The 22021-nt window shown below is 34.5% G+C and overlaps 1 long non-coding RNA gene across 3 annotated transcripts in view; it reads left to right on the top strand.

Moving 5' to 3' along the window:
* Nucleotides 1-22021, top strand: part of LOC136366137 (uncharacterized) — a 1047166-nt gene that overhangs the window by 916387 nt on the left and 108758 nt on the right. Inside the window, exon 3 of one of the 3 annotated variants that reach the window (XR_010744471.1) lies at nucleotides 6046-6113. The exons of the other annotated variants lie outside the window; for them this stretch is intronic. This is a non-coding gene — a long non-coding RNA (uncharacterized lncRNA). Of the gene's footprint in view, nucleotides 1-6045; nucleotides 6114-22021 lie in introns of those variants that run through there. 3 annotated transcript variants of the gene reach the window in all.

Below are 22021 nucleotides of genomic sequence, written 5' to 3'. Positions count from 1 at the left end.
ATCTTGATTAATTTGTCATCCCACTGAAAATGTATCTTTAAATACATTTTTTATAAATTGAACCTCCAACTCCTTCTGCACAGTGCTGCATACAGTTTTGTCTAATAAAAAAAAATCTGCTTTTTCATTTCAAGACAAAAGTGAAGAATGGAAACATAAGCACTGTGCATAGAACACAGAAATTATAATAAAATTTGTTGTTTTTTTCTCTTTTCTGGCTTAATCAAGAGGTTGGACTTATAGTTTGCAAATGGTACTTAAAAGGGTATTTAACTATATATGTGACATCATTTATATTCTTATGTCACAATCTTTTAATTTTTATTTTTTTTAATCAGATAGCTTCCTAGAGGTACAAATGTTGGTCTCTGGTACTTCAGCTGACCATGTATCACTGCTCTTGGGGTCAGGCTAGACAAAACTATGAAAAATTGCATCTTTAAGGAGTGTGAGTGTTTTGAGGCTGGTCACAAAACAACTGTGCAATCAAGATGATTTTTTTGTCAACCAAAAGCAACACTGTTATTTTTATAACCCTTTAGCTCCCCCTGGAATTTCAGGGGCATGTAGGTATCCCAGCATTTAAAGCTTTTTAGGCATTCAAGTAATTTTTCAGTCATATGCAGGAGCATGTTTTGATCCTGACAAAATTTCTTTCAAATTCTGGTGTTTCTTTATATGTGTCTCCCCAAAATAAACATCGACTCATAATCTAGAGTAGAAAATAGATTTATATATATTTGAATGCATGACAAAATAAATTTCCATCTGCATCTCAATGAAATTATTGCCTGAAATTTAGAGATATTTTAAAGGGTGTCATTAACAATTTTCCATGTAGGAAAATGTATGAGTCAGGACCTTATTGGTTTTTGTGTCCATGATTATGGGTGGCATATCCATAGTATCCATTAGGACTATAGACAGTATAATTAAGTCTTCACGAAGGCAGATTCTATACATTTGGAACCATTTCACTGAAGTAAACTTTCTTCCCTTTTGCTCCACTTTGCCCCTACACTTATAAAACAGAATTACTTCAGACACTAAGAAAATGGTGGTGATATTCTTCTGGAAAGTGAGAGAAACTGGGTTAAATATTTTCCAACAGAGGAAAGAATCAAATAATTTCATCTTAGAAGGTCTCTACAAACCTAAGTTGAAAGAAGGCATTACTATTTTTTCCTCATGTGACCACTGTTTCTAGCTGTGGACCAGGTTCTGGTGACTATAAATGCAGCAAATAATCTGCCAAAAATGTGATGAAGTAGAATTAAACTCTCTGAACACTTAGAGGTGAAAGCAATTTCACAACAGCTATTATAAAAACCTCAGGATTAAGACAAAGCTTTCATTTCACAAATACGGCAGCATGTACTTTTACCTATTTTGTGCAACATAAATTTGGGATCTTTTCAGTCCCTCTAAAGTTCTGTTTGACACTTTAGCTTTATAGATAGAACCTCCTTTAAAATTAAGCAGCTTCACTGAGGCTACACACTGCTTACAGCTGTGAAAGCTAATACTTGCTTAGCAAGATATAGCCTCTGATTTTCTAAAGCCAATATACCTTCTGTGCTTCTCCTAGGACATTACCCAGGCTTTGTTAAATACTTGGTTGTAAGCATTCGTCTACTTTAGAAAGTACTACTTAAAATTCTCTCCGCTAGTTTACAGAACCCTCTCTGATCATGATCAGAGTAGTGAATAAAATGTAACATCCATACCATTAAAAAAATTATCACAAAGAGAAAGTTATTTGTTCCTGATAGAAAAAAAAGCAAGGTTCAGCACAAATATATTGTAATTTGCCTGTCTATCTTTCAGGCAGAGACAACACGGCCTTCATCAATTAAATGAATGTGTTTTTATCAGTCTGAAAGTCTTTGGTATGTCTGTGAACTCAGTATATTTTATCTTGGCCATTCCTTTACAAACACCTTTGCTACCATCCACCTGGCAGGATTTTACTACAATATTAACTGAATCTGGATGGGGAAAGAAAACAGGGATATGTTTCCACTGAAATGAAATCTCTCAGTGGTAACAGCACACTTGTAAACACACCAGTTTTAGCAAATAAACTGTTTGTTAGTGGAATCTGTAGTGGCTCATTTAGAAGCACTGCTAATGTAGCCAATAATACATATCTTTCCCCAGCAAATATCACAAGCTTTTCCTTGAATGTCCTTTCAGACCTGAACTATTTTGTTTTGCTTCAAATCTGGTTGTTGTTTTTTTTTCACACCTAATGACAGCCAAGTTGAAGACTGATTAGATTTAAAATGGACATAAAGCTATTAGATCCATATGCTAGATGATATCCAGCTGAAAGAGGTAATTGTTTACATGACTTTGAATGCCAATAGCACAATAAAGAAAATCCCTAAGGCTAGCTTCTTCACAAACTGCATTTGTTATCTACTGGAATTAGCTTACTACTCAAATCTCAGCGCTCATATAGCAAACTCTGAACACCACAATTTTTATTTTTTTAAAGTACTTAAACTAGTTACAGAGTTCTAGTTCAGTTCTGGCTGTACAAAGTATCTTGATGAAAGACTCGTCACTAAAAACCCTAAGAAGCTGGCCTGCTCTATATTTTAAATATTTAAGTGTTGGTCAAATTCAATCAAAATTCAAATTAGAAACTGAAAATCTATAGATTTTTAAGTTCAGAAAAACCAAAGTAATAAGATCACTGACATTTTTAATATAATTTTTGTGATTAAGAATGATGTTTACAGTTAATATGATGTCTATTCTGTTACTAAAAAGCTGCCTCAGGTCTAAATTTAAGTGACAAGTTTGTGTCTTGAGCTAGAGACTTTTCTGTGTTTAGAACAAAGAGGCAAGCAAGGCACTCCTAGATATAGGAAGGTGGACCACAAGTTTTATGATAATTTCCTTTTTCATGAAATGACTACCAATACCAGTCCTAAGGGAAAATAAACCAGTTCCACTCTAAAAGAAAACTTAAAGGAGCTGTTATAAAAACCCATAAAAACATGCTGCTTAGAATATCGAGGAGATAAAAAGGAAAGGATTTCCAGAATGAGAGAGAGGCTTTGGATGATAAATATTTTATTTACTACACCAAAGTTATCCATTTCTAACCTCCAGGCAGTTACGCAGTCTTAAATTAGAGATAAATCTTGCGCAAAATAAAAATCAACCAAGACTATTTTCCCAATATTTTAGACAGAAAACCAAAAATAAATGGCTTCATATTCCAAATGCAGTATTGGTGTTCTAGTAAGAATGCCACAGATGGGATTGTTTATTTCATGAACATGAGTAGAGATAGTGTTTGTTATTTATTTTTAAATCTGGATTCAATTAAAAATACAATAGGCCACCACTTGGAAATAAGCATTGATTTTTAACAGTTGACTCATGGAAACATTGCAGGAGAACTCTTAATTAGGAAAAAATACTTTCATAGTGTTGGAATTAGAGCCATAATTCCCTGTGTGAAGTGTACAGGAAATTCCTCTGATGGAGTTTCTGATGATACCTGGAGCAGTCTTATTAGCCAATATTAACAAAGCCTTTGATTCAGGTTCTATTTCTCTGCAATGTCTTCTTATTTTGTTCCTGTGAGCAATATGGTGTATACTCTCTCTCTATATATATATATATGTATTGGTGGTGGGGGGGTTTTTTGGGTTTTTTTTGTGATGGAAATTTCTGCCTCAACCATGCAGAACTCCTGAAGAATGACCTGTATGAACAGAGGACCACTGTTTGGCCAGGATAATTTGTGTGTTGCTCAAATAAGAACATGCTCTAGGGGTAATTTGGTTAAACTTAAAAGTTAGCCATAATAAGAAGATTTTTCAGATTCAAGGCCAAAGTTAAACATCTTAGAGGTATCCAAAGAAAAATGTATAATAAAAGAATAGCTTTTTCTGTTTTGCAGATAATGGGAACTGCAACAGTGAAATTAAGATATTAGCTCAATATATAGTTTTATTTTGTCTCCTTCTTTCCAAAAATGTAAGAGTATAGTAAAATACTTTCAAATTTTAATCAATATTGTAAGGTTTTGTTCTGCAGTTTTGTTGTTGTCCTTGGTTTTTTTTTTTCTTTTTTTTTTTTTTTTTTTCTTTTTTTTTTTTTTTTTGTTTTGTTTTGTTTGGTTTTTTGTTTGCTTGTTTTTTGGTGGTGGTGGTGGTGGCAGTGGTGTGGGGTTTTTTTTCCACCTTTTTTTTTTGGTTGGTTTTTTTTGTGGGGGGGTGTGGGTCTGTGTGTGGGGGGGTGTGTGGTGGAGGGGGGTGTGGTTGTTTTGTTTTGTTTTTTCCCAAAAACATAGTTTTGGATAAAAAATACAAGTATAAAAGCCTTCAAAAAACCCTAAAAAACAAAAGTAAAGCTGTTCCTGAAGTCCATCGAACCAGAAATGTTCCATGTATCTGCAATTTTGTGTGGTGGTTCAACTACCTATGTAAACTTGACCTAGGTTTGTTAGCTAATGAAGATTGACACTAGCACTTTCTAACAAGACATGCAGCTCAGAAGTTCAGCAGAAGATAAAGATTTTCTGTTAACTTTGAGGAAGCACCAAACATTTGCAGATTTAGTAATAGTAAAGATTTATATAAACCTTGCATGTATTAAGAAATCCTCATAAAATACAGAAAAAACATACTTTTCTGAGAAATAATCAATATTTTTTTAGGATCAAGTCAAAAGAAATAGAAAATATAAAGAGAAAGTTGGAAAAAAACCCAATAGAAATTAGGTTGGAGTTTTGGAGTCTTTTTTTCCCTGTTTTAGGATGTACTTAATTATACTCACATCACATGTATGCATGTATTAAACTCCTTGAATGACCTCCCTGAAAATCCCTGAAGGAAAATTTTTTGTAATAGGCTTCAAAATTCAGTTTGAGAGGGAAGGGAATAATATAAGAATCTGTCTATATTAAAAAACTATGGTTAGTAAGAATTTTATTATTTAGGAAGGATAAAACTGTTTTCAAATGTTTCAAGAGATCTTATACACTTATAAGGCCTCTTTCTGTTATTACATAAAAATACATCATGATTCTGACCCTTTTGACCCAGGATCAGAGCAAGGTCCACGAGTAAACAAGATTTGACCATATGTGAGAGAATCTCTTGCTGTTTCACAGATGTGAAGCTATAACAAAACACATACCAAATTCCATCAAAATGAGACCCGAAAAAACTTGATAGAGATATTTCAAAGATAAAATCTGCCCTTGCTTCGCCTGCTAAGAGTTATTAGTTGGATAGCTAATACCTTTGGAGTTTAAGTTCTTTTCAAAAGTGGAAAATATTTTGTGAGTTTTTTTCTTTTGGCAAACCAATGAACTGTGAAATAATAGACTTTAAACAATACCATGAATATAATGTGCCAAGACAATACATACAATCTAATTGACATAAATGTCTTACCTAATGTCTCTGAATCACAGTTTTAGTATGATCATGACAGCTGTCTTTTACAATTACCAAAGAAATTTTCTATGAATCTTGTACTGAAAATAGTTTATTTCATTAAAGGCACATGAATTCTTCACTCCCTTCTATTAAATCAAACAAAGAACATATTTCTATTAACTATTGTAGATAACAGCAAAAAGGGAGGATATAAAGTAGTATACCATCTGTGCTGTTAAACCTATACATAATGCAGTGTGCCAAAAATTTTTATTTCAAATAAAACTTTTAATTGTTTTGCTTTTATGGGATTGCTTACCTTAAACTTTTCTGTCTATGCAAAGCATGTGCAATTGCCATTGATGTAATTGGAAGAACATGCATTTTTGAGTTTATATAACAACATATATTTTGTCTTCCTGCTTTATTGAATGTGTAAGTCTTACCCTTAGTTCTCCTGACATCTTTTCTGTAGTTATTGCCTTTAAACTTCAAAGTCAAATTTTGCAAAATTTGCTTACATGTAGAAAAGATGCCCTATTACTCGTCATAAAAGCACTCTTATCTTATGTATTCTAACTTTTATCTTCAGCACATATTTGTCTTCATACCACATTCCTAATAGGCATGCAATAAGGTGTTTTTTGTTTGTTTGTTTGTTTTTTGTGTTTTTTGTTTTGTTGGGTTTTTTTGGTTGTTGGGTTTTTTTGGGCGGGTTTTTTTTTTTTTAAAAGGCAAATACTGCCACAGCATTTTTCAGTAGAAGGTAATATGGTTTCTCTAGTGCTTTGTCAACTCTGTCTTCTCTGCATACACTGTCCAGTAAAAAGAGGATACTTTATTTTTGGAAGAAAACCAGAAACAGTGATGCCTTCAGATAGTAGCTGCCTCCCATATGTTCAACAAGAAAAAAAGAATGCAAACACTGGTGATGATACTAAAAAAAAAAAAAAAAAAAAGAGAAAGAGAATACTATGAAATTAACCTCTCTGATAATTATACAGTCATGAATTTCAAAAGATTTATGTCTTAATATCACTTAAAATTTCATTTATTTCTCTTCCATCTAGTCACCAAAAGGTGGCATTTACTTTAAGCTCATTGACAAGACACTCCCATTAGTTAACATACAAAAAATTAGCACCTCTAAAGGATCACTCATGCACCTGGATAGGGATTGCTTATCAGAAGTTATTGATATAAAGCCTAAGCTAGAAACTTTGTCAGCAGCCAGTTACTCTCCAAATTGCTAAAGAAAACCGTTCCCACAGAACTTCACAGCGGGATATATTTTGCCCACCTTCAAATTCCCAAAAGTTAGAAACTTACTTTAACCTTTCAGTTAAAGTGCCCTGGTCAGTGTCAGGTATGAGTTGACATGGAAATGGTAGTACCTCTTGTTGTCTTAGGATGGGATGACTTACTGTGGAAAATATCCTTTTCAGTCACCTACAGAGAGATTTTAAAAAATTTTCTTACATTAGGCACCTATTTTCTTATATTATTCTTTTTTGTGTGACATTTAACTTTTTTTTTTCTTTTTCTTTGCCAGCTACTTCTATATAAGCCTCTAATTTAACCTAAAATTTATTTAATTTGTTCCTGAAAAAATACTTTATTTACCTGCTCCCTTACAGGGGTTATAAAGATTAGCATTCAGTTATAATTTAAATCTTGTACTGTGCACTGGCAGAGAAATAGAAAATGTTAACTTCTTTTGGGATGAGAAACCATCCTTCCACATTTCTGGAGCATATGTGTTTGCTCTTATTTTCTGTGTGCATTTATCTTTCTGTGTCATCCCAATTTTGGTGCCATTCAAAGCTCTCCTGAAAATATAGTATCATCTTGCCCTATAATAAATGGTTCTGCTGAGTCTTTTTCACATGGTGTAATTCTCAAATCCAGGCTGATTCTTTTATTAAAATATTTTTTTAATTAAACTATAAATAATTAAATATGTCTCAAGATTATGTAACTGCACTGACCAAAAGCTATTTCAACAACATTTATCTGCATATTTTAGTGAGAAATCCAGATGTAGCTGAGACCATAATTTTTCTTCCTCCTCATTTCCTTCATTACCTCGATCAGTGAGTCCAGCTGTTGGATCTCTGTAGCTAAATAGGTGAGAGCCCATCACTATATGCTTAATTTGCTTTGGGCATCAGAAAAGATATCAGTTGCTGCCTGTACCAACAATGCAGAACTTGCCAGTATATGCTTTCTTTTTATTTTAAGTTTAATATTTTACCAGAGGATGAACATTTGATCCTGTGGCTAAAGCAGACTAGACTAGACTATGCTACACTATAGTACCTTGTGCGCTAGTTTAACCTGATAGTCCTGATGTGCAAAATACTGCTCATTAGTATGGAAGCTTTCCCATATACCTGCATGGATTCCCAAACTCACTAAAGCACACTTGTTAGGATAGAAATCATGCCTTTAAATGTAAGCCTAAATACCTACAAAAACTCTTATTTCTTTTTATACTTCAGCAATAAGTCTTTAAAGTTATGCTAGAAAAGAGGCAAACAACGTGGTTATTAAGCTGGGCAAAGGACACTTCTTTTCTGAAGCTGTGTGACTTTGTGTAAATGACTAGATTCAGAACACCTCTCTGTTCAAAGGCATAATACTAGTATTTCTACTGCATACAGTCTTCTTGACAGCAGAAAGCACTAGGAATTCAACATGAGTGAGGAAGACTGGACCAAATTTACTGCTTTTTTCTGGGACTGGATGCTGTCATGTGACAAGGAATACTTTTAAATATGACTGCCAAAGAACAGTCTCTGACTATTCAGTAAATGGGGAAGTGTTGGGTGTCTCTATTAGCAGCATCCCTGTCTAGAATTCCATGCACATTAGGGTTCAGAGTAAGTGCATGAAGAAAGTAGGTGTCCAAAAATTACACAATGTTTGTTTTCTTATAGCTAAGTTCTTACTCAGATGTAGCTTTTGAGCAATAACTGCTAAATGGAAGAGACTTTCTGTAGCTGAATAGAACTTGTATTGCAGGGTGCCATGTATCAGAATTATTTCTCTACACTGTATTCTAGAGGAAACCAGGAAAATAACAGTGCTTTACAGGAATAAGGACAGAAGTTTGTAAAACAGATTTGCAATTTATTTCAGTGAGTGGAAAGCATGAAGAAAATGCATCAGAGTTTAATTCAAAATGTACTTAAATGGGGGGAAAAAATAGTGTTGCTACAGGCCTATAAAAATCTTATTGTGCATAGCAATAAATTTGATGTTAGCTGACACACCAGAACTCTGAGTTAACTACTAGTGGCATATTTCAAATTCACTGTTGAGAGACATCTTGACTTTTTTTGGTCATAAAACCTGAACAGCTGTATTTTAATAGAGAATTTAAGGAAAAAAAAAAAGTTATTAAAGGTATATCAGTGAACAAAACTTACAGAAGAAACATGTTCTTTTCATATCAGATGTAAGGTGAAGCTGGTTTTAAAAAAAGTTTATTTTCAATATATCCTTGTACTATTACTACTTCAATGTAGACAGCCCTTAGTCATTGGGACTCACTGTTCTTTCACAATCAGTGCGTTGATTTTGACAATATGGAAAGGAAAATATAATTTTTAAATAATCAGATACCTCCCAATATTTTTTGATCTCACACTTTTATTTCATTTGCTATCAGAAGCATTGTGTTGCATAGAATCTTTTTTTTAATAGCATAAGGAAATTTAACAACAAATAATTTCAGCACAATTCCTTTACCCTCTTCTGTTTTTGCAAGGACATTATTCCTGACCCAGAAAGATCTGGCCTTCCAGCAGTTGATATTTCTGTAGTATACTTGCAATATTTTGTTACTTTCTATGTAATGCCATTTTAGCCTTAGAAAATAATTAATTTAAAAATTAATTAATTCCAAAAATTACTTTGAAGAAATCCTCTATTTATTTTGTTAACTCATATCAGGAATGATCTAGGCATTAATACTTCTTTTGGATTGGGGTTCCATATTTTAAAGAGTAAGCTCACTAAAAAAAAAAAAAAAAGTGTGAGAAAATGATTAATGAAAGTTGAATCCTTGTGAGATATTCAGTTTCTATTTAATAATTTACATCATTCTAAATGATGCTGTTCTTAGGCTTGCTGAGGATTTTTTTTATTTAAAGGAAGGAAAGAAGTAATGGTTCAAAGTTGAGCACTTATATTCCTTGTTTCTTAACAAAATACCATACATACAGCAGCCATCTCTAAATATTTATGTCCTTGTTCACCTTTATGTTTTCAACTCTCAATATATTTCACATTCTTATTAAAGCTCTGTGTTTACAAGTTCAGCTTAATGATCCCAACATTGATTTCCCATTACCTGTGGATTAAATTCTTATCGTTTTCTTATACATGGCATAGAACTCCACAGAACTTTCCAAAGAATAAACTTCATAAAATAGGACTGAAAAGAATTTAAATAGCCGTTGGAGTAAAGGCAGAGTGGCAAAAGATAACACACGAATAAAATTCAAGTTCATGTAAGTTAGGGGATTTGGTTGGTGACTAAAATATTTGCACTATAGCAGGTACCAAAAATCAATTAATTTTTCCTGAAATATCAAAAAATCAAGTTGTCCAAACAGCATTTAAGATCAACAAATATAGTAATGCTGTGCAAGAAGTCTGTCTGGCAGCCAAGCTTTCAGTGGGACAGGAGGTGTGGGAGGTGTAGGGGGCTCAGGATAAGAGCAAAAGGAAGAAAACTGATGAAGTTTCCAGTCATCCCAGTCAAACTTAGAAAATATATCTTGAACAACAGTTCATGTCAGAGTTAACAATGCCCAACATAACTAAATCAGAACTATAAAAATCATAACCTTGCAAGTAAATATTAAATCAGTGAGCACTAGAACTAATTGGATGTTTTTATTCTCCTGTATTTTTTTTCTGTCTATTCAAAACATTGAAACATTTTGAATGGAAGGATGATGATGCCTGATGTGTGCAGATTCACTGATGTCTAATAAGAGATCATGGCAAAGCATTTTCAGCAATTATAATATTCCTACCTTCTTTACTTTAATCTTAGATATATACTTGAGTCACACTTGCAAGAACATAAACATCAAAATTTTTGTGATACTGTGAAATTTATTAAATGACTATCAGTGAATGAAATAACTATTTAGGGACCTGTGAGAGCATACTTAACTGGAGCATGACTGTAGGAAATTCACTTCTATAGAAGCAAGCTGATACCTAACACACAGAACAATTAAAATATTTGCAGGGTTAAATTCAATTCTTATCTTAGGAAGGAATAATCAACTGCACCCAGTGCTTTCATGAGTCACAAGCTGCTGTCAAATTCTGTCATCAAAAAAAAGAGATTATACTAGGATAAATAATTAAGAGTATTGTTTGTCAGTTGAAGGACTTCTTATTTATCAAACATTGTAATACTCAAAGAAGTACTGGACCCCATTTTGGTCATCACATTTTGGAAAACAATGAAATGGATATATCTCTGTGGATGTCAGTATATGATGACAACAGTTGTGTTGTCAGAAGTCTAGAGTATGGGACTGGAGGGGAAAATTGTAAAGAACAGGGAAAAAACTGGAGGAAGCAATTCAGAAGAGATATGATGGTAGTCTTCTGTTACTTGAAGTTTTTTTTAAGCCAAGGGCAGTAATCAGTTCTCAAAATCTTTGGGACAAAAGTAATTGCAGCAATAGAATGTTAGATATTATGTTAGATACAGAGGAAAATGTCAGAGATTATTAAGTGTTCAAAAAGACTATTTAAAGATTACAGTGTCTTTATGAGAAATTTCAAATACCACACTACATCCAGATTTATCAGAAATGACCTTGGTATGATTAATCTTGCTTTAGGGTGCAGGTGATATAATAGAATCTTTGGTGTACTGTTCAATCAGATTTCAATGACACAGGCAAGGTGATGGGGAAGAAGAAAATGGAGAAACTACCAGAAACATTAGGTTAAGTATCCATGGGATAAACATCATCTTTGCCTGTGTCCCTAACCCTGTGGAATTGAGCCCATTGTACATTTCTTCCAATGTATGAATCACTAGTTTCACAAGATTCAACACGAGAAGGTATAACACACAAACTGTAAACAGTGGAATCAAACATACAGGTGTAGTTATATCCTTTGGGGCTGTAGCAGTTCAAGATGGTGAGGAAATGCATTTGAAACACTGAAAAAATCTAAATTTCCTCTTTCAAACAAGCCCTGAATAAGAAACAAGAAAGGTGAAGGTATTTTTTTCTTTTAATTGTTTTTCAGGCTACACTGATATATTAGCTTTTTCACAATCTTACATGAAAAAGATTTTCCATGTTATTTTAAACATAAAGTGTCTTCTTGACTAGACTATGATTGTTAGGGGTTCCTAATTCTTTTGCCGTAATAAATAAGGAATATCAACAGTTACACAAAGCACAAAACTGAAGTGATTTAAAATTTCTTCTCCACATCTGTTTTCCCATTTTAACTTATTCAGCAGTTACCTTACAGCTACCAGAAGAAATAGTGCTGTGCTAGATTTCAATATGGAGCAAATACAAAAGCTTCACCTGTCTTTCCAAACTCAAACAATATAACATTTCTCTTGTTCCAATATTTAGCTAGACTCAGAACATGGATTAGGAAAACTGACTCAGCTAAACCATATGAAAACAGAGATTATACAGATTGTGTGTCTGCAGCACTGCAAAATGCTATCATCACAACTATGTCTGCTCTAATGAAGACTTCAGTCTTGACAGGAGCAAAAGTCTTGCAAAAAGGTCTAGCCAGCAATATAAAAAGTATCAGTCTAGAAGGAATAAAATCTTCATGCTAATGTTTACATTTTTGAAATATAGTGTAAAGTAAGGGGGGTTTTTATATTTAGTGCCCATAGAAAGCAACTTTTTTTTTTTTTTTTTTTTTTTTTTTTTTTAATTTTTTTCACTGAAAGCTCTCAGCAGCTTCCATTGATTTTTCACCTTGCTTTCTAGTCACCGAGTATTTTGGATAGTGAGTCATTTCCTATCAGGCCAACCAGGAGGTTTCTTTGTGACAGCAAGATACATTTTTCTGCCTCAGTGCTGGTGGAAGAAAACGTATGAATATTTGAGCCTGAAAATCTAAGGGTTAGAATATCAGTTTCAAAGTCCTACCCATTGCCTGTTCTCTATTTTTGTGCTATTAAATCCATTATTGAATAGCACAATTTTTAGGAAAACAGTCTCAGTGAATATGCAATCTTAAATACATGTCTACCTGTTTTCTGCATTAGCTAAAATTGGAAGAGCAAAACAACAAATTATGCCACCATAAACAAGTACACAATAATTTCTCTTTGTTTTCAGATTTTACAATTCATCCCCATATTCAGATATTAACTTTTCTATGATCATAATGACAGTCATGGTGAAGGAGGAGAAGTGACACATAGAGAAGAAGAAGAAGAAGAAGAAGAAGAAGAAGAAGAAGAAGAAGAAGAAGAAGAAGAAGAAGAGGAAGCAATATTAGTTGAATTTTAGAGAACCATATTTGGACCATACCCTGTAGAGATTGTACAGTTTCTTTTATTCCTAGTAATGTGTAAAACTTGAGAATTTATTATTGAGTCCAAATGAATCCATCAAAAATCTATGTTTTTTCATAAATTCATGAACATGTTTTCTTGAATCTTGAATAAATTTTCAATATATCTATATATATATATATACACACATATATATATTGCTTCAAGTATTTTCAAATACAGAGTAAAAATTATTCTGATCATTTGGGTTTTCAATCTTCCAACTATTCTTCTCATTTGCTTTCTTTCATTGAAATTCAGATTAACTTTCTTGGTTAAGAACATAAATATGGGGGAGAGTTCTTTAAATCTGTCTTTAACATAAAGTGACCCTGATAAGGCCTTTAAACAATGCTTAAGTTTTTCCCTTTCCACTTCTAGCAAAGACCTTTTCCACCATCCCTCTGATTCTGGGATCAGGAACATTTTGTGGTATTCAATTGTGATTTGTCTGTGCTTCAAATTATGCAGGTTGTACGGACACATCTTTGGACTTCCTCACTTTCAGTCAGGAAGCACTCCTAGTTCTGTTTGGTCTGGATTGATTTTCACTCTAAAGTGTGACCAAATCAACATCACTGGTTCTTCTGCGAGCAGTGTCTTCCAGACTAAAATGACCAGTCTTTTTCTGAAGTGTTTGTCCACTGCTTTTTAGTAGACAGAAATCAGAAATGGAACTGAGATTCTCTGAATAATTCTAATGGTGTTTGGGTGGTGGGGTATTTTTTTGTTGCTATTGGGTGTTGTTGTGGTCGTTGTGGTTGTTGTTGTTGTTTTGTTTTTTGGTTTCTTTGGGGTTTTGTTTTGTTTTATTTTTTGATTCTGATGGTACAGAATTATGAGAGAGGGCCTTATTTCAATTGTGACAAGAGCAGCAGATGATGAGTTCCTAGAAGGACCTAACCCTGCATTTACATAGGATGAAGCTGGTGCCCAATGTTTTCCCTCACCACAGATACACCAGTGTTAAGAAGTTATTGTGTGTCTTAATTGCAGTAGGATGGAATATGCTAGAAAGAAATGCAATCATTAGCTTTGCTTACAATCCTTTTGCCATGATGGGACAGATAGAGGTACAAGCAAAAGACTTAGAGGCAATGATCTTGTTTCTTATTTATTCACATCAGTTAAGCTGGTTTATTATTGCTTTAATAACCATGATATATTGGGTGAATGTTCATTTAGGCTTCTAACTAGCAGTATTGCCAAGATATTGCTGTAACATTTTCCTGTTCTAACATTTTCCTGTTCTAACATTTTCCTGTTCAAATGTCTGCTACTTATCCTAAGCATCTTTATCATGTCTTGCTTCTTTGTTTCAATGGAGAATTTATATGCAGAGTGTTTTGAAATACAAGATGCCTAACCCAAATTATCAGTATTTGACAATCTGGTGTACTACTAAGTCCCTTTTATGGATATACTTGTTGTAGAATTTCTTTCTCTTTTAATCATAGGTTTCGCAAATTTATTTTTAGCTATCATTAAAAAGTCCAATATGTCACTTACTCTTCCCATAATTAAAAATTATCCATAGCTATGTGTGATGTGGAGCAGGTTTTGTTTCAGTGGCTGTTCATGCTGTTAACTAGTTTTCTTCCATTTCTTAGCAAACCTTGAAGCTGTAAATTCACTTATTTTTATGCATTTGTGATGCTGGTGAGGAAATTTGGAGAGCGTTATAAAAGTAGAAAAGCAGATGAGGCTAAGGGAGGTGATATTGCAAGAGTTAACTGCAATGTCCGACACAAAATCTCATGTAGCAGAGATTGTGAACCAACCAACCAAAATTGCTACCATCCACCTCCCTATCTCCCCTCGTTTTGTTTCAAGGCTACAGATGGAAATGGAGGGGAAAGTTTGCATTTCCCCTCAGGAGTAAGAAACCTGTGGAGCACGTAAGTGGGTATAAAAAAATGCAAAAAAAAAAAAAGAGTTTGAAGGATGGTCACATACTGCACAGCAGTATATCAAGATGCTGGCTGAGCTTCAGTAAAATGCTGTGATCCCAGCTTCTCAAGTGCTGGCACATAGCCATACAAGCTTCTGAGGGCAGAGACTTAACTCCAGTTGCTGGTACACACCCACTCCATCAGTCCAGGATTCCCCTGGCCCCAGTGGATGATCCCATTGAATTCTCCCACCTAGAAACATGTAGATGCTCTCATACACATACCTGCTTTCCCTAATATCCCTTAAATCTGGTCCGACCCTACATTGCTTTTGCTCTGCACCCCATAATATGCCTCACCCCTCCACAGCAGCACCCCTTAGTCCAAGAGGTGATGGGTAGCTGCTCCCCACAACCCACAGGATGGGTTCCATGGCCTGTAGCTCTGCTGTGACAGCTCAGGGAGGGGCCTGGGAGTTCCTGAGGTTCCTCAGGAATCCTTCATTTGTGTTGCCACCTGCCATGTGTTGTCGCAGTGAGGGTATCTGGGACAAAGCTCTAGGTCCCCTGACTTGAGGGCAGAGGGTGGTGAGAAAATAATTAGGAGCAGGAATGACGGTTGGCACTAGAAAAAGAACACTTTAATAGCAGATAAAAGAAAATAGGAATGATGCCCAAAACCTTGTGCAGTGTCCAGGAGAACTCCATGGGGGGTAATCAGCTGAAAACCAGAACAACGGAGAGTACAACAATGGATGGAAGGAACCTTCTGGCAACATAACCATATAAGGAACGCAACTAGCCAACAGGGGAATAGAATTTAGGCTAATTAACATAATGGCCTTAGGGTCTTCTGGGCAGAGGCTTCAAACTCAATCTAACTTAAACAAAAGATTCCTATGGCATTGAATTTATTCCTGGTGCATTGTAAGCAAGAGCTGGCTGGCGTTTTTTTTCCCCACCAGCTCAACTCCCACACTGCAGTGCTTCCTGGGCTTTTGCAGATGAGCCTTTGCTGGCTGGAGGGTCCCTGTGATGGCCCAAGGGAGTCTCCCAACCAGAGATTATTCGAGCTAACTCCTCCCTCTCTTGTGTCTCTAGGTTCCTTTGTGAGTGTCCAGAGGAGACTTGTCACACAGCCAGGTAGACATAGACTTGTGTTTGTGCAGTTTAAAAGGTACAGTTTAAAAGATTTGAATCTTCTCTTTGACATGCTAAAATTCAGCAAGAGAAATTATATCTGCCACTTGTTTCACGTATCCATTATGAATATAATGAGAAAAAGGAACACCTGAGATTTCCCATAGAATTTTAAATTAAGTCTGGGGCCTTGACTTTTTAACTTGACCATAATTTTAGTAGGATTTTCTTCTTTGTGTGGGTCTTTAGTTTCATCAGCCATGAGCTTGACACAATACTTAATTATTTTTCAAGTTTTCTTGGGTAGGATGGAAAAGATAAAACGTCAATAATGTCATAACGCTTGCAAAAACAGAATTTAATTTTTCAGGGACCAAAATGAAATTTCAGCTTTTTCAGCTTTTTAATTGTCATGAAATCAGTTTGATAATGGGTTGCAAAACATTGTTTTTGACTAACACTTGAAGACAAAATTACTCCTTTTTGTGGTGTACACATTTCAGCCATATGCTCCCCATGTTGACTCTTATTCTTACTCAAATGCAATCCTATTAAGCACCACTGAAATGGCCTGACACCATTTCTCTGTATATGTGTTTCAAAAATTTTTCTTTTTATGCTGAAGATAAAAATTCATTCCTGGTTTTTTGTTTTTGTTTATTTATTTATTTTTTTTTTCAGAGTGAACTGGGCTTAGTAGGTTTTGAATGCTCTTAGACTAAGATGAAAGAAGGTTGTTAAAAATCTGTTTGTAGCTGAATTTATTTTGCCTGAGCAGTGTGAACTATCTTCTGAAGCTAGGAATATGGTTCTACAGTTTTTAATACTAGATTAGCAAGTTTGCTGCAGCCAAAACAGTGTCTTAAAATAATCTTCAAAAGTATATTTAAGAATATAATTCACAGTACTTTAAATTCATATATTTCAACAGGAAAACAGCTAGAGATAGTATTCTATTTGATGTACTTTACAAGAGTTACCCTTTTCTCCTTTAAAGGAGATGCAGAAGAATTTCAGTTTCATATGTCTACAAAAACACACTGCATTCTATCCTGAACACAAAAAATATCCTTTTTTTCCCTAAACTTATAACAATCACATAATTTCCGTTCTGATTGTTCATCTATACAGCATCCTAGCAAAATGCTCTTAAGTCAGTGGATCATAATATATTTGATTACAAATGCAAGAGCTTAGTTGAGAATTCAACATCCTTTCAATTTGAAAATGCATTATTATAATGACTGGATTGAGACACATTATGAAGATAGAAGAGTCTCAGGGAAGTCACCTTTATCAAGAAAGACAGAAAATAATTGCAATCTGAGCCCCAGATTCACAAATTAATGGCTTTTCTGCTGAGGCTTCAAAGGTTAGCTAATTTTATGTTTAGCAACACATTCTTCAGGGCATATCCCTGTGCCTTTTCTGAACAAGGATCACTTATGAGTTTATAATACTGCAATTAAGTCAATAGCCACTCAGTCAGAAAGGAAACTTAGCAATCAGTGATTAAAAAATAGGTGGAATTTTCATGTTTTGGATTTGTCAAACCCTCAGTACTCTTTCTAGATGAACATCATGTCTTATTTAAACCACTCTGAACAGGTACATTTAATACTGGTGAGGTTCCTCCTGATCAGTAAATCTCTACAGCATCATGTACAGCTAAAGTAGCAAAGGTTATGAATTGAGTGAATGTAGGTATTGTACTAATAATAAATGACAAGACCAGTGTCAAAGCTATCTAAGAAGCTTCTCCATATTCTAACAATGATTTTTTTCCCCCAGAACAATTACTCAAAAAAATATTCACTTTAGATACAGCCTTCATGTAATTGCAAGAAAATAAATTATCCTCAGTCACAAAACTAGTGTGACTTGTCCATTTAGACTTCTTAGAACAACCAATAGCTATATTTTATATGTTGGAAAACAAAAAAATTGTTTTCTATTCAGTGTGATAAACTGATATTTTGTACTTTGAAGTTAGCAGACTTCAGAATACTGGTCAAAATATAACAAACATTTATCAAATTCCTTTGTTCATCTTTTCAACTACCCCCACTTATTTACAGAAAAGACACCTAAAGTATATAACCATTCAGCAATGAGTCTAGTCATAAACTACTTTTAACTAGAAATACTAAATTTTGCTGGATCATATTAAGGGGATTTTTTGGAAATAAAAATGCAAAATAAAAGAATAATAAAAAAAAAGTTTTAAAAAAGGAGAAATTTACCACACTGATATAGAACTTTAAAAGCAGTCAGTAACAATCTTAAAAAAAAAAATCTTAACCAAGCCAAAAAGGCTGAGCTTAATAAGATCCATAATATTTCTGGAAAAGGAGTAGTTTGTATTTTTTTTATTATATGAAATGCAGCTAAAAAACCAAAACAAGCAAGAAAACAGCTCAGCTGCTTTACTTGCCCCAGGTGTGAAAATGTCATGTCCCTGCAGCCCAGTGGGGTGTGGGAAATAAACAATATCTCCAAGGCATGGTCACACTTTAAATACCCAGTATATACTCTCTTTAAGAAAATTAGGAGCAAACACTATGGTTCTGAGTTCTGTGCCTTGCAGACTTAATCTGTTTATGTTTTATTTATTCTTTTTTCCAGATTATTCTTTACAGAGCTAATTTCATGGACATTTCTACTGGGTGAAGTTTAAACTGTGATCAACTGCCAGATGTTTGGTTATAATTTTGATTGGCTCCAAAAACCAGTGACTCCCCCTTAAGCTGTTAGTGCACTTCTTTCTAGGCTTCTGCACTTCAATAACCTCTGCATCTTTAGGATGTTTGCATATCTAGCTTGATGAATCTCTTCAAGACTGTTCTTCTGTTGTTTCTGAATTCCTTATCTATTGTCCCTTCCTCCTGACACTTATTTCTTCAGGCATTCCTGTGCTGCCATGCAGGAGTGTTTAAAAAAAAATAAATCAAGCAGTGACACAACCACTCATTTATGCAGCTGATCTCTTACTGATGTTCTGTTCAGTCATTACTGCAAAATGTCCTGTAGCACCACAGAAACTAATGGTTGTCATCCGTTATGACTGAGGCACCATCATGAGCAGGGTCATTATTCTGTTTTCTAATCACTGTGCAATGATTACTTCTTGCTGCAGACAGCTGATACATCATCATCTGGGATGCACTGCATGGGTCTTCTTACTGATTGGCATCTCTGTCTTCAGTGTAATTTGCTAAGAGACTAATGGAAGAAAATCTTACTAGTCTAGTTAAAACGATCTACATTGATAGAGCTGATACCAAGAAAATGCATAATTCTGTCTTTCTTTAATTTTCTTGCATGTAGAGGGTATTTAAGGAATCTACTTTGCACCATTTTTCAGCATGAATATTCAATGAGGTCTACCTGGAAGGTGAAGGTCCTTCATCATTCAAACATTTTTTCTAGTAACTTGATATATGCAGAGGCTTAGGGAGTTCCAGATGAAACAAACTTCTTTTTCAGACTATCAGGCAGTTAGACTTCCTGTGTTTATCAATAAAATACATGGAAGTTTATGGCAATAAGTGACACCAAACACATAGGCTGTTTATCCTGTGTTACTTTTTTTTTTTTTTTTTTTTTTTTTTTTTTTTTTTTTTTTTTTTTTGTATATCTGTACAAGTGCTTCACTGTTTAGTGACTTCTCTTGCTGATATGAAATTTTACCTTCCCAATATACAACCGATATACAGGTACCCTTTCCTTTTCTTGCCTACTTCTCTAATGTCTAAACCACAGGAATCCATATCCCATAGGAGGTTCTTATAATGTTAGAATACAAAATGTACATTAAATTGTGATTTTTAGGGTCAAAATTCTGCTGATGAACCCATTATCCATTTGATTTTCTTGTACATGCACCAGAAGAAATGCATACATGTGAAAAGAGAATGAGTCACCAAACGATATCTTAGCATCAGAAAGAGCATGTAGAATTTGTCTGTGTGTGGGATATTGCAAGGTTTTAACCCCCAGTTTCTATAAGCAATACCTGTTGATAGCTGAAACAGTCAAAAGGAGAATAACAGCCAAAAGGAGAAAAGTATAATTCAGTATCAAGTCTTTCATACCAAGGAATTCATAATCCTAACCAAAGATTCATATAATTACATTCTCTAAGCTCACACATTTCCAGACATTGGGCCTTTTTTTTTTTTTTTTTTTTTTTTTTCCAAATGGGCATGGAATGCTGCATTTTTTTCTCATAGTTCTCTATTTTTTAAACTTGATGGTTGTCATTGATGGACATGTTTTAGATCACTTTGAAAGACTAGAAGTGTCAGAATTATATAAAACTATCTTGCTACTCTTTTTTTTCCATTTGTTGATTTGGTTTTGTTGATTTTGTCTATCAGTATTTTTTTAAATTAATTTATAACACAGCTGTGCAAAAGAGTGATATTGTTACAGCTACATAGAATGTCAGCATCAATTTACATGATGCATTTCCTTTTATCCTGTATCTTTCTTTTTTTAAGTAAAGACATCTCCTGTTACTGATTTACTTAGATATGACTCCTGGAAATGAAAAGCTCTATTCACTTTCAGTAAATGCCAGCTGCTTTACAGCATCCCAGTGTCACAGCAGAGTGGTAAAGATGGCTAACCAGTTAGTCAGACTGATTTCACAGCTGATTTTGCATCACTGAAGACAATGAAAGCAGTTGATCCATAAAAGGTAATCAAGTCCACATTCCTTTATGCAGAGTATTCGAGTAGAGGTCTTAAAAATTACTGTTGCTCTCCTTTATGCTTGGAGAATTCGACAATTCAAGTTCACCTTTGGGCAGGTTCATCCTGTTTGGGGAGGAAGTTGCAAAACTAGATGTGTCTCTGTCTATCTGTATGCAGCTTATAATGGCCCTAAGGGTTGTACGTAATGCTTTTGCTGTTGCTATATGTTTTTCTCTTTATCAGTGAGGTCAGACCAGATAGTTTAGATACTTTTTAGTATCTAAAAAGTAGGCTTATGGAAGATAGAGTCTCATAATTTTTTTCCACCTGATAACACTCCTGGTTCCAGAACTGTCATTTGGGTTTTCAACCACAAGCTTGTAAAAACAAAATCAATTTTAAGAACCTTTCTCATAACAGACTGGCTTGACAATAGATTAATATCTGTGTTAGTCCAATCAATCAATCAAACACACAAAACAAACAAAACCCAAAACAAGCAAAGCAAACAAGACACTCCATCCACTTCAGATACTTATAAAAGACTGTATTTTGGCAGGTAGTGAATTCCCTTGATCATAATGCAATGTCTATTTTCTAACATCCTGTAAACGATGAGAGCTATCCCACAGCTTAAGTAATTACACAAGGCTGAAATGCTCATAGTGTACTATGCTTTAAGGGCCCAAATTCTTCACCTAAATCTTTGAAATACAACATAAAAAATGCAGAACTCAGCTTCAATTAACGTGGAACTCAGTCACTCAGATGAGGCAGAATTGGTGTCAAACTGCACTTCAGGAATGATCACTCAATCTCTGCTCATTGAGCACCCTTCTCTTTGATGGTAATGCTCTCTGGATGCTCACAGTCCTGCTCCTGGGAACATGTAGAAAGAAGAGTTCTTGTAAGTTTTGCTTGCTATTTAGTACTTAAATTTTTTCTGTTTGTCCATCTTAATTTTTTTCCCTCGGACTATTAATGGGCCTGATCTGGCCCATGATCTTAGAGAGCATCTATCTCATATAAACAACATTGGACCAGGACACAGATGAAGCACAGTAGTAATCACCTGCTTTTAAAACTATTTATTATTTTTTCTAGGTGTTTATGGGAAAAAAAAAACAACATCAGGAAGCAGAGAGAAGAGGACTTGTGGTGAGGGCAAAGTATTTGGACCAAGAAAAACCTGCAGACTCAAGACATTGTCTTCCACAGTAAGTTAAATCCTTTTGTTCTGTGTGGAGAGGCTTGGTTTCATGATAGATCTAAAGGAACTTGGCATTCCTTTAAGTACATTGA

Source organism: Sylvia atricapilla, chromosome 1, assembly GCF_009819655.1.
Source record: "Sylvia atricapilla isolate bSylAtr1 chromosome 1, bSylAtr1.pri, whole genome shotgun sequence".
Classification (NCBI taxonomy): domain Eukaryota; kingdom Metazoa; phylum Chordata; class Aves; order Passeriformes; family Sylviidae; genus Sylvia; species Sylvia atricapilla.
The sequence above is the reverse complement of the archived record's forward strand: the minus strand, read 5'-3'. Positions and strand labels throughout refer to the sequence as shown.